The following is an 11,252-nucleotide window of genomic DNA, read 5'->3' as shown; positions in this document are numbered from 1 at the left end:
TGAATATCTGAAGGACTGTCTGGGAAAGAAGGATTAGCTTGGTTCTGCTTCACCCCAGAAGGCAGAACAAGAAGCTATGGATGGAAGTTACAAAAAGACAAATCTTGGCTTGATGTCAAGAAAAACATCCTAACAATTAGAGCTGTTCAAAGGTGAAAAGGGCTGCCTGAGAAGGTCCTGGGTGGGTCATCATTGGAGGTCTTCAGGTTAAGACTGCCTGCTTCTTGAAGATTTGTAGTTGGGACTTATGTTCAGTTTATGGGATTGGACTAGATGACCTCTGGGCTTGCTTCCAACTCTGAAATAATGCAATTCAGTGATGTTGGTGTCAGAGCTGCTGACAACTACAAAAAAAGGATGCTTTTTTTTTTTAAACCAAAGAAATTCAACTGAGGAAAATCTGAGATATAGTAATAACAGTGATAGTGGAATGGAGCAGGAAGACAGAGAAAAGAAGGCTGTATTGGATAAAAGAATGGGGATATTCACAGAGGTAAGGCACATAGCAGGAAGAGTGAGAAAGGGCCCTCTGGAAAAAAGGAGAATTTGATAGACTGGAAATCCCAAAGGGGAAGAAGGAATGTCCCCCCACCCCTTGACACCCAAATGACTTATGGCAGTATTTTGATGCCTACAGGTGATTGCCTGACATTCTCTGCTAGGTTGAAGGTCAACAAATTCTGTAGAGTGATTTAGTGCTACTCTTCAGACTTCAGTCAGATTGCATTGAGAAGTTGAAAGGCTGCCTGAAGGGAGGTGAGAGTAAACAGATCATTCTTTTCCTAGGTGTGGGAATGTCAAAACCATCCCCACCTGCTTTCAACAGGCCTGGGGTCTGCTTTTTCAAGTCACTGACAGCATGTGACTAGCTCAGTCATACTAGAATGCGTCTGATTTTCTTGCAAAGATGTACTTCAACTTTGTTTACTTTGAAGTAATATTTAACTTTACTTTTTTCCAAAAAGGGAGCTACTTGCTGACCTCTTAATCACTCAACAGGAAATCTTGATTGCTGTGAAAGGAATTTCACTTAAACCTAGAGGCAGTGTGGGGTAAGGTAGTGGGAAAAGTCTGGAAGTTGGGAGAGCTGTGTTCACTTTCAACTCTGCTAATGATGCACTATGTGACATTTGGCAAGGTTTATTAGTCCTGCTGAACTTCAGTTTCCCCATTTCATAAAATGGGGAAGTATATGTATGATGCCTGTCCTAAATGTGAAAGCATTTCTGTAGATATACACTTTTGCCTTGATGACCTGTTTTTATCTCTCAAAATAATGGCTTTTTAAAATTCCTTTTCGTGTGACACTATTTCAAAGTGAATTAGAAAATATATTTCCTTTGATATATATGATTATCAAAAATATCTGTATTTTTTTTGATGTATCTATGATCTCATCAGCCTCTCATCAGTTTCTCAACTTTACCTTCATGGTTACAGATGACAACACATCAAGGCCTTTGGGATTCTTGTCTGATTTCTATAAATCTTCCGAAGTGGATCTCTCTGATGTTTCGATACCTTTCTATGGTTCTAGTCATATCTAGGGATGCCAATGCAGCACTTGGCCTGTCCAAAGGCTATCTTCCTGCTTCAGAATCAAATAGTGTATTGGCAGGCCACTGCAGGAAGGCTGGACAGGAAAGGAACCAAAGGAAGTACAATGGAAAGAGTACCTAAGTTTGGAAGGAAGGGAGCTATGTTGGAATCACCACATCAATATTTAATATCTGTGTGACCACTATTGAGTCACTTACCCTCTGTAAACCTGGTTTCTCATTGGTAACATGGGGAAAATAATATTTATATGATCTCTCTCAAGGGCCTGGAGTGAATAGTGCTTTGGAGGACATAAATCACCATAGAAATGTGAGTTATTACCTTTAGAATGAATGACCTTGGAATTGCCTCACTGAAGGTACCACTTGAAGTTTCCAAAGTTACTACTGTCAAGACACTGCCTTGGGCAGATACTCAGAGGCAGCTGCAACTTGTCTACATAACTTTGAACTTCTTTGCGAAGGGTGTGACATACATGATCTCGCTTCATGAACTTCTTACCTCCCTTTCCTCCTCTTCTCACATTTTTAGAGGCAAACACTGTTGCACTGAACCTCAGGTGTGCCTTCTTTCTGGCTCTTGTCATGCTGATTGATATGGGATGACTTGGTTTCACACCCAAACTCACCTCATAGCATTCCACATTCAGAACTCCATTAATGTTGATAAGTCGGAGTGCTATTTCCGCTCCTGTGTTTAAGAGCTTAAAGGTTTAAGGTCTTCACCTTTGTGAACTTAAAAATGGCTTCAAGGACCTTTGCCAAAAATAGGCTTTAGGAATGAGTCAGATACAGTACCCAAAAGAAGGCAAACAAAGGAAGATTTTGTGAAAGGATAAGGGAGTCATGCCCAATAAGATAATGCCCAGTGTAAGACAACAGCAAGAGTTCCGTACGAAATTAAGTGAATATCCCACAAGACAGGTACCAGAGATAGTCATTATCTTATAATCCACATTCTCCCAGTTGATTTAACAAGGATTTCTTAAGCAATTACCTTAATATGAAGAATGACCAGTCACAGCATGTAAAATAATTTCATTACACCATCTCTATTTTCTTTGCCTTATAGATCCAAAAAAAAAATACACTGTATCAACTGACACAGGTTGGTCCTTCAAGGTATTCTTTTTTTTTCTTTTTTTGACAGTTTTTTATTTTATTTTACCAGAACACAAATAGAAAATAGAAAAAGAAACAAAAACATATCACAAACTTAAATATAAAGTAAGAACGAAAAAAAGCATGTCATATGCATAGCAGAACATAGGAGACGATTCAAAATATGTAACAATAAATTTTCACTTCAAGAAAGCCTGTATGATAAATAATACACCTTGTGTTGAGAATTGTCCATCTTTTCTTTGCTTCCTTGTGTTTTCTTTTGTTCTCTGCTGTGTACTTTTTAACTTTGTTCTTTTTTTCCCTCCCCCTCCCCCTGAAGGCTACAGCATAATTTAGATATGTTTCTTGATATATACATACACAAACAGATACATACATACACACACACATATATATATATATATATGCGTATATAGACATATACTTTCCCAAATATTCTCTACTCCTGATCTCTGTTTTTTTTATATTTGTACATCTTTTGTTTCCTTTCCCTCCTGCCTCCTCTATTTTACTTCTACCTGCTACATTGCCTTCCTATTAACTTGCCTACCACCCCCCTCCACCAACCACCCTGCCCTCCTATTACTTGCCTTCCCCCTCTAAGGATTCCTCCCCTATCTTCCCATTCCTATCCTCCACCAAATACCCTGCCCTCCTAATACTTGCCTTCCCCCCTCCAAGGATCCCTTCCCTATCCTCCCATTCCCATTGATCTGAACTCCCTTTACCTATTCCCTCATTCTCCCCTGTAAAAATCCCTCCCTTGTCCTAATCCCTCCCTTGTCCTCTCCCCCCTCACTATACCCCTAACATTTTATTTCTTCTAAATTTAGAAGACTTTTATACTCTTCTAAATATGTATGTATTGTTCCCTCTTAAACCCATTCCTGATGAAAGTAGGTTACCAGAACTACCAGCCTTCCTTCCCCATCTAAATCCTCTATATCCTTTCTTCTTCTTGTACCTCTTTTGTATAAAATAGTGACTATTTTTTTAGCTGTTTCTAAATGGTTTTACTTTTTAAATTCATATCATAGGTTTATCTCCCTCTTTCTTATGAGCTTGACAATTATTAATAAGAATGTTAGACATACATTTTACATTTTATGTTATATAAAGGTAAGCAGTCTGTTCTTATGAATCCCTTATAGTCAGTCTTTGGTATGTACCTTGTTTCTCTTGGTTCTTGTATGTCAAATCTTCTATTAAGTTGGGGATTCTTTTTAACAATGTCTTGAAAGTGTGAAGATTTGTCAAATGTCCATTTTTTTTTTCATTCAAAATAATACTGAAATTTGAAGGGTATGGTATTTTTGGCCGGAGCCCCAGTTTTTTTGCTCTTTGATATATTGCGTTCCAAGACCTACGGTCCTTTAATGTCTCTGCTGCTAGGTCTTGTGTAATTCTAATTGTGGCACCATCCTATTTAAATTGTTTTAATCTTGATGCTTTTAATATTTTATCCTTGAGCTGGGGGTTTTGGAATTTGACTATTATATTCCTATGAGTTTTCCTCACAGGATCTAAGTGATGTTCGATGGATTTTCTCTATTTCTACTTCCCTGCCTTGTTCTAATGCTTCAGGACAATTTTCTTTAATTATTTCTTGTATTATTGTATCAAGATTCTTTTTTTGATCATAACTTTCAGTTACTCTGATTATTTTTATATTTTTTCTTGCTCTATTCTCCAAATCTGTTGTTTTTTCTTATAAGATGTTTCACTTTCTCTTCTGTCTTTTCATTATTCATGTTTTGCTTAATTATTTCTTGATCACTTATAATTTCACTGGCTTCACTTTGCCCAATTCTAATTTTCAAGGTGTCATTTTCCTCCTTGAGATTCTGGATCTCCTTTTCTAATTGGTTGACCTTCCTTTCATAACTTTCTTGTTTTTCTTGTATTACTTTTATTTATTTATTTTAGTTTTTCCTCCATCTCTGTCGTTTGATTTTTAAAGTCTTTTTTAAGATCTTCTATAAGTTCTTTTTGGGTAAGTGACCATTTGACGTTGCTCTTTGGGGGTTTCTTTACTTCAATATCCTCCTCTGAGGATTAACCCCAGTCAGGTCATCTCTATTCCCGTAATAGGTCTCTATAGTTGGATTCGTTCTCCCTGTGCCTGTGCGTGCGTGCGTGCGTGCGTGTGCGTGCGTGTTGGGGGGGCGGGGCAGTAATGACTTGATTTTTGTAATACCTCTAGCCCTGGGGTATGGGAAATGGTGCCTCTCGCCCCCGATCTTCAGTTCTCCCCTCTAACCTTGAACCAATGCCAAACCTCCAGCCTCCTGTAAGTGCCCACAGCCAGGGGCTTTCTGCCCAACTGCTTATGCACTCGCCCGGCGTGTGCTGGTTCCTTCTCGCCCCCACTGCTCTTCACAGCACAGCTGGGTCTGGCGTTCCTCGTCAGCAGAGGTTCCCGCAGTCTTCCTGGGCTCAAACGCACGACTCCCCTCACTATGCCGGGGTGAAAAGTTCCGGTAGCTGGGACCGAGGCAGCCTCGCAAACCAACTACCCCTGGGGCTTGCCGCTAGTTATTTAAGCAGCTGGCCACTTATTGTTGAAACGGAACCTAGCCTGGAGGTGTTTACTCCTTGCAGGGACCAAACCTGGTCCTGGGTTTTTTCTTCAGATCTTCTCAAACTGTCCGAAGAAGAACCTGGTTATGCCCCTATTTTTCTTTGTCTCCATGCACACTTGTTCGCCCTAAGGTGCTATTTCCACTCTTTTGTGGGGGAAAGAGAGCTTGAGAGCTTGGAATTTTCTGACCTGCTCCGCGATCTTCCCAGAATCCTCTCCCCCTTCAAGGTATTCTTAAATTCTGGTCCTTCTTAATAAGCATTTATTAAGTGCCTATTACTGTATGTGCTAGAAAATGGGAATGCAAAGGCAAGGCTATGATATCATGTGATACTTAATCATTTACATTTTTATGCCACTTTGAGGTTTAGATAGAGCTTTCCTCACAGTCACTCCATGAGTGTAGGCAGTGTAGCTATCTCCATTTGACAAATTAGAAATCTAAGGAGCAGAGAGGTGCAGTGTTGCACAGCTAAGAGATATTCGACTATCATTTTCAGGTCTTCTGATTACAAGTGAAGTACTCTGTCCACTATTTTTGTTTCTCATAAGACAGAGTCCCTGTATACAAGGAACCAATAATCTAGTAAGGGAGATGGAACATGGATATGAAAACTAGAATACAAAGCAGAGTGTGATGGATGCATCAGAAAAGTGTTATGAGAACTCTAAAGAATAGAAAGGCAATGTTCAGCTTAGACTCTATGAAAAAAAATGGCAGAAGAGTTGAGTAGGGAAGGATTTCAACAGAGGATGCAAATGAAGGCATTCCAAGGATGGGATTAGGATTGACAAATGCAGGACAGGAGAGGACAAGGGCAAGAGGAGATTGGGAATTAGTCATTTAGATTGTCAGTATTATAGAGTATATAAAGGGGAGCACTGGGATAAGAAACTGGAAATGTAGACTGGAACCATATGGTAAAAGGCCTTCAGTAAGTAATGGGTAGCTATTGAAGGCTTTGAAGGACAGCAATGACATGAATAGAGCAAAACATTAGGAAGATAAATCTGCTTTGTAAGCTAGACTGGATAGATCTTTTTTATGGCTTACATGTTGCAAATTATTCTTTAGTCAAATCAAAGTAGTTTCCTTTTTTTTAAAGGCTGCTGCATTGGTATGAGATAATTTTCAAAATAATTTGCTGCTTATAATAATTGCTGCTGTTCAAAGGAATGCTTATATCACAGAGGTTATTAAGACTGGTTATATAAGGTTATATAAGACTGTTGTTTAAAGGCAGTGGATAGAGGGGAGTGGGTAGAGGCTTAGACCTGGTGATGGGAAATCTTAGTCATACATCTCACCACTGACACTATTTGTGTGACCCTGAGCAAATCCTTTTACCTCTTGGACCCTTGGGTAGCATTCTGAGATTTGCCTCCCAAATTTACAGATGGATTATGATCTCCTTTGATGTGGGAGCCTTTTACCATCGATTGCCATTGATGGTGAACAATGGGCTGTCCCCCCAAATCTGAGCTGGCTGATCAAGTCTAATGTTTCAATTTGGGCAGCCTTGGATTGAAAAAATGAACACCATAAATTAATGGAATAAAAATTAATGTCGTGGTAATCTTAAATAAGGATAATGCTTCTTGTACCTGGAGGGTTATACAGATGGTAGACATACCTAATTATGCACCTTACCGACTTTAAGTGTAATAATAAAATCTCTCAACTGAGTAGAAAATATGTTCTTTGCCTTGCCATTCCAGCAAAGTTTGAGGAGGGCAATCAGACTCCAACACTCATATGGGAAACAAACCCCACATAACCTACATATTTTAATCCATTTAAACAAAGAGAAGTCTCTATTTTCAATGATTGCCTGGCTTTTAAAGTGAGCAGTCAATAGTCACATTCTTTGTCCTTAGGCTAGTTGTTTAAGATAAAAGTGACTTTTATTATTAGGGAAAGAATAGTTTTTTCTCAAACTAATAAATGGTATGGTGATGTGGAAAGAATTATGGACTTGGAGTCCAATCTCTGTCTCTAGGGTAAAATAAGTATTACTACCTATAATGACCCTGGGCAAATTACTTAGCTACTCTGGATCTCAATGTCCTCATCTATAAAATGAAGGGGTTAGACTGGCCTTTGTGTAAGGCCAATCAGTAAGAGAAAGATCTTTCTCACCCATTGAATAGGACTCAGATGGGGCCAACAAAGGGAGGCCTGATTAGAGGCAGGCCCACACCCTTTCACTAACTAGGTGTGAGGCCCCAGGCCTACACCCTTTTGCTAGTTAAGCCAATGTGGGCATGAAGCCCTCAGGGCCGTAAGGGGAGCTGGTAAGACCAGAGCCTACAGTATGTGCACTGAGTTCTAGTCAATCAGATGCAAGCTAGCTCTGTATAAAAAGAGAGCCCAGAACTGGGAGCAGCAAAACCGGGAGCAGCCAGGATTCAGAAGCAGACATCAAGAGGACACTGAAGCAGCAGACATTGAGGGAAAGCCAGCATCGAGAGATATTGTAGGGTGGAGAGTGCAGAACAAGAGAGAGTTTGCAGAGATCAAGGAATTCAGAGACAGCAGAGCTGCAGGAGAGAGTGCTTAGGGAAGAGTTAGGATTCATGAGTGATTGCTTACAGGAGGTTGCAGGATGGCTTGGCTCCTTGCTACAATACTTTGTTATAATTTCCTTGTTGGAATTACTGGTCTTGGGATTGGATTCTCTCATGTCTAAATGAATGTTATACTTCCTCTGCCTTCTACTTAGAGTATTTCTTATACTTTGAGATTCCGAACTATACAGGTATGTTCATGGTCATCCTCAAGGTCATGAATCTTGCCTTACTGATATACTTTGTAATTCATTCCGGCCCTCCACCTACAATCCTATGATCCCAAGTTATCCTCAAAATATTAAGAGTCTTGCTATTACATTATATCATATTTTCTATGGTGTTGAAAATGTAATATTGAAAAATGCTATCCATCTCCAGAGAAACAACTGATGGCATCTGAATACAGACTGACGGATACTACTTTTCTTATTTCTTCTTTCTTTCTTTCTTTCTTTTCCTTCCTTCCTTCCTTCCTTCCTTCCTTCCTTCCTTCCTTCCTTCCTTCCTTCCTTCCTTCTTTCCTTTTCTTTCTTTTTTTTTGGTTTGAATTTTCTTCCACAAAATGACTAATATAGAAATGTTTTACATGATTGCTAATGTATAACCTATATCTCCTTGCTTAGCTTCTCAGGGAGGGAGGAGGGAAGGAAAGAAAGGATAGAATTTGGAACTCAAAACTTTCTTTTAAAAAATGAATGTTAAAAAATGTTTTTACATGTAATTGGAAGGAAATAGAATATTGTTCAAAAAAAAGAAAATGTAATCCATTAGGTTGAATATTATAGTGGGAAACTGGACTAACTCTACCTTGTCCTGAAACTAACCTAATATTGGAATCAGTAAGCTTCTGGAGCTAGATTGGGCCTTTGTGACTCAGGACTAACTTAAGTTTATGTCTGTTTTAGAGACTAACATACTATCTGTTGAAAAAATATGTGTGTATGTGTGTACATATATATATATATAAATATATATATATATATACACACACACACACACACACACACACACACACATATATATATATAATTTATGTGAAATTCCATCATTTCTATTCTTGACCTGGGGACAAAGTCTGTGAATTAATTATATTGACTTTGCCGCAGCCATACAGAAAACCCTGCCCCATTGGTTTGATTTCTCTTTTCTGTTGTGGAGAAGAATTTCACGAGGAGACGTGGAAGGGTTGTAGTCTAGATAAATGGAGACAATACCTATAACAATGAAATCATAAATCAAAGCATCCTTAACTTGTGAATAAGATTGCATTTCACAATTCTATAGTGTTTTAAGGTTAATAAACACTTTGCTCATAATAACCTTGCAAGTATCATTTTACGTATCAGGAAATTGAGGCTCAAAGACCTTGCGTAGAGTGACACAGTAAAGTAGCCCAACCACAACCGAAAGCTACTTCTTCCATGTCCCAGCTCTGTGTTTTGTCTCCCATGTCCTACTGTCTTCTACAAAGTCTTTCCTCAATGTGAAAGGAACTAGATGACTTTGGCTTAATGTAAGGAAAAACTTCCTAACAATTACTCATAATTCTATTTAGAAATGAAAAGGGATGCCTTGACTTGATTCTCTTCAAGCAAATGACTGATTGTTGGGGAGGCTTTGGAGAGGATTCTCAGTCTCTGGGGTCTTTCCCAACTCTCTAAGGTCTCCTCTACCCCTAAAATACTTTGATTCCTTCCAAAGAGATTGTGAATTTTCATGAATTTCATTTTTCATCAACAGATGTATATCTGCTTAAAACTGCTTTCAGCAGTTTCTAGTTTTGGCTTCAAAATGCAACGTTTTTATGATATTTTTGAAATGTTTGTCATTCAACTGCTTTTCTATGTCAGCAAATAAAGTGCCCTATAGATTTCAAATGAAACCAGGTCAATCACAGAATGAAAAGGTTTTTTGATTTTATTTTTCCGGACAGAATTTCTACCAAATTGGACATGAATTTCATACATAGATGTTTAAAAAAAAAGAATGTAAAACCTTCTAAGATCTAGAGTAAGTAATGTTAATATTCAGATTTAAGTAGTCCGCTTAGCTTCCTTCTCTTTTCTCTTTTCTTCTCTGTTTCTCTCTCTGTCTTTGTCTCCCTCCCTCCCTCTCTCTTTCTGTCTCTGTCTCTCTCTCTCTCTCTCTCTCTCTCTCTCTCTCTCTCTCTCTCTCTGTCTCTCTGTCTCTCTTCTTCCTCTTCCTCCCCTACCATCCTGATACAGTGGAGTGAAGATTCTTCTTGGAATTAGAAGACCTGGTTTTGAGACCCAACTTACAAGTTATTCCCTCACAGGCGTAGCTTCACCTCCAATAAGGTTGATAATATACTAATTCCTTTGAATCATGGATTTAGAACTGGAAAGAAGAAGACTCTCAGAGGTCATCTATCTTAATTCCCTCATTTTACAGATGAGTAATCTGAGACCCAGGGGTGAAGTGATTGGCCAGAGTCACACAACTGAGCCAGAATCTGAACCCAAGTCCTCTGATCTGAAAATCAGTGTTCTTTCCACTTTACTTGAGTGGTTGAGAAGAAAGTGCCTTATCAATGTGAAATCATTATAGAAATGGGAGCTATCATTCAAATTGTTTTAGATTCAGCAAATGAGGGGGGGGCGGGCGGAGAAATGCCATTCTGGTGCTTAATAGATTCTACCTTTTCATTGAATCAAGACTAAAAATTAAGTACTCTAAGAACTTCTTGCCCCACCTATCCTTTATTTATAGTTATTCCAGTTTTTCTTAAATAGCTCCTTATAATTCAGCATTACTTAAAAATTTAACAGTCAAACAATATTTTTTTTCTTTCTTTCTATAATTTTGCAGGTGGTCAAAATTTAACATCCATTTTTAGTGACTCTAGTAATGTCATGACCCCCTGCTCCTTATGTGTTATATTTATGTGAATAGTGAACTAGAAATTTCAAGTAGGTAGAACAGCTGTTTCAGCAGCCTGTTCTAAATCTGCTTAACACTATCCTGCTGTACCACTCTGATGTCCCTGGAACAACTTACAGGGACGCTGTTATTGAAGCGAGCAGAAGGATGACTAAACAATCAAGGGTCACTGAAGACAAGTCTTGATAGCAGCATCAATTTAAATTCTGGACTCCCAAGCAGCATTTAGCAAAGCTGAGCTCCTCAAAACCACTGATCTCAGAGACATTTTGACTTTGCTCCCTGAAGGAGAAAGTCACAGCTTTTTTGTGGGTCCTCATAAACAACTGAAGTTCCTTGGGTGGTAGGTAGCTATGCCTAAACTTGATATTTTAAGTCAATGATCCTTTGGGCAAGCATGACTAAGAACCAGCGAGGGGTTTAAGCATCATGCTAAGCTCCCAAAGGTTGTGTATTAAGCCAAACATCCCTGCTTTTGAAAGTAGATTAGAAATTGCTCAGAGCAGTCCCTCTTA

The sequence above is a fragment of the Trichosurus vulpecula genome, chromosome 9 (assembly GCF_011100635.1).
Source record: "Trichosurus vulpecula isolate mTriVul1 chromosome 9, mTriVul1.pri, whole genome shotgun sequence".
Taxonomy (NCBI): Eukaryota; Metazoa; Chordata; class Mammalia; order Diprotodontia; family Phalangeridae; genus Trichosurus; species Trichosurus vulpecula.
This window is presented reverse-complemented; position numbering follows the sequence as displayed.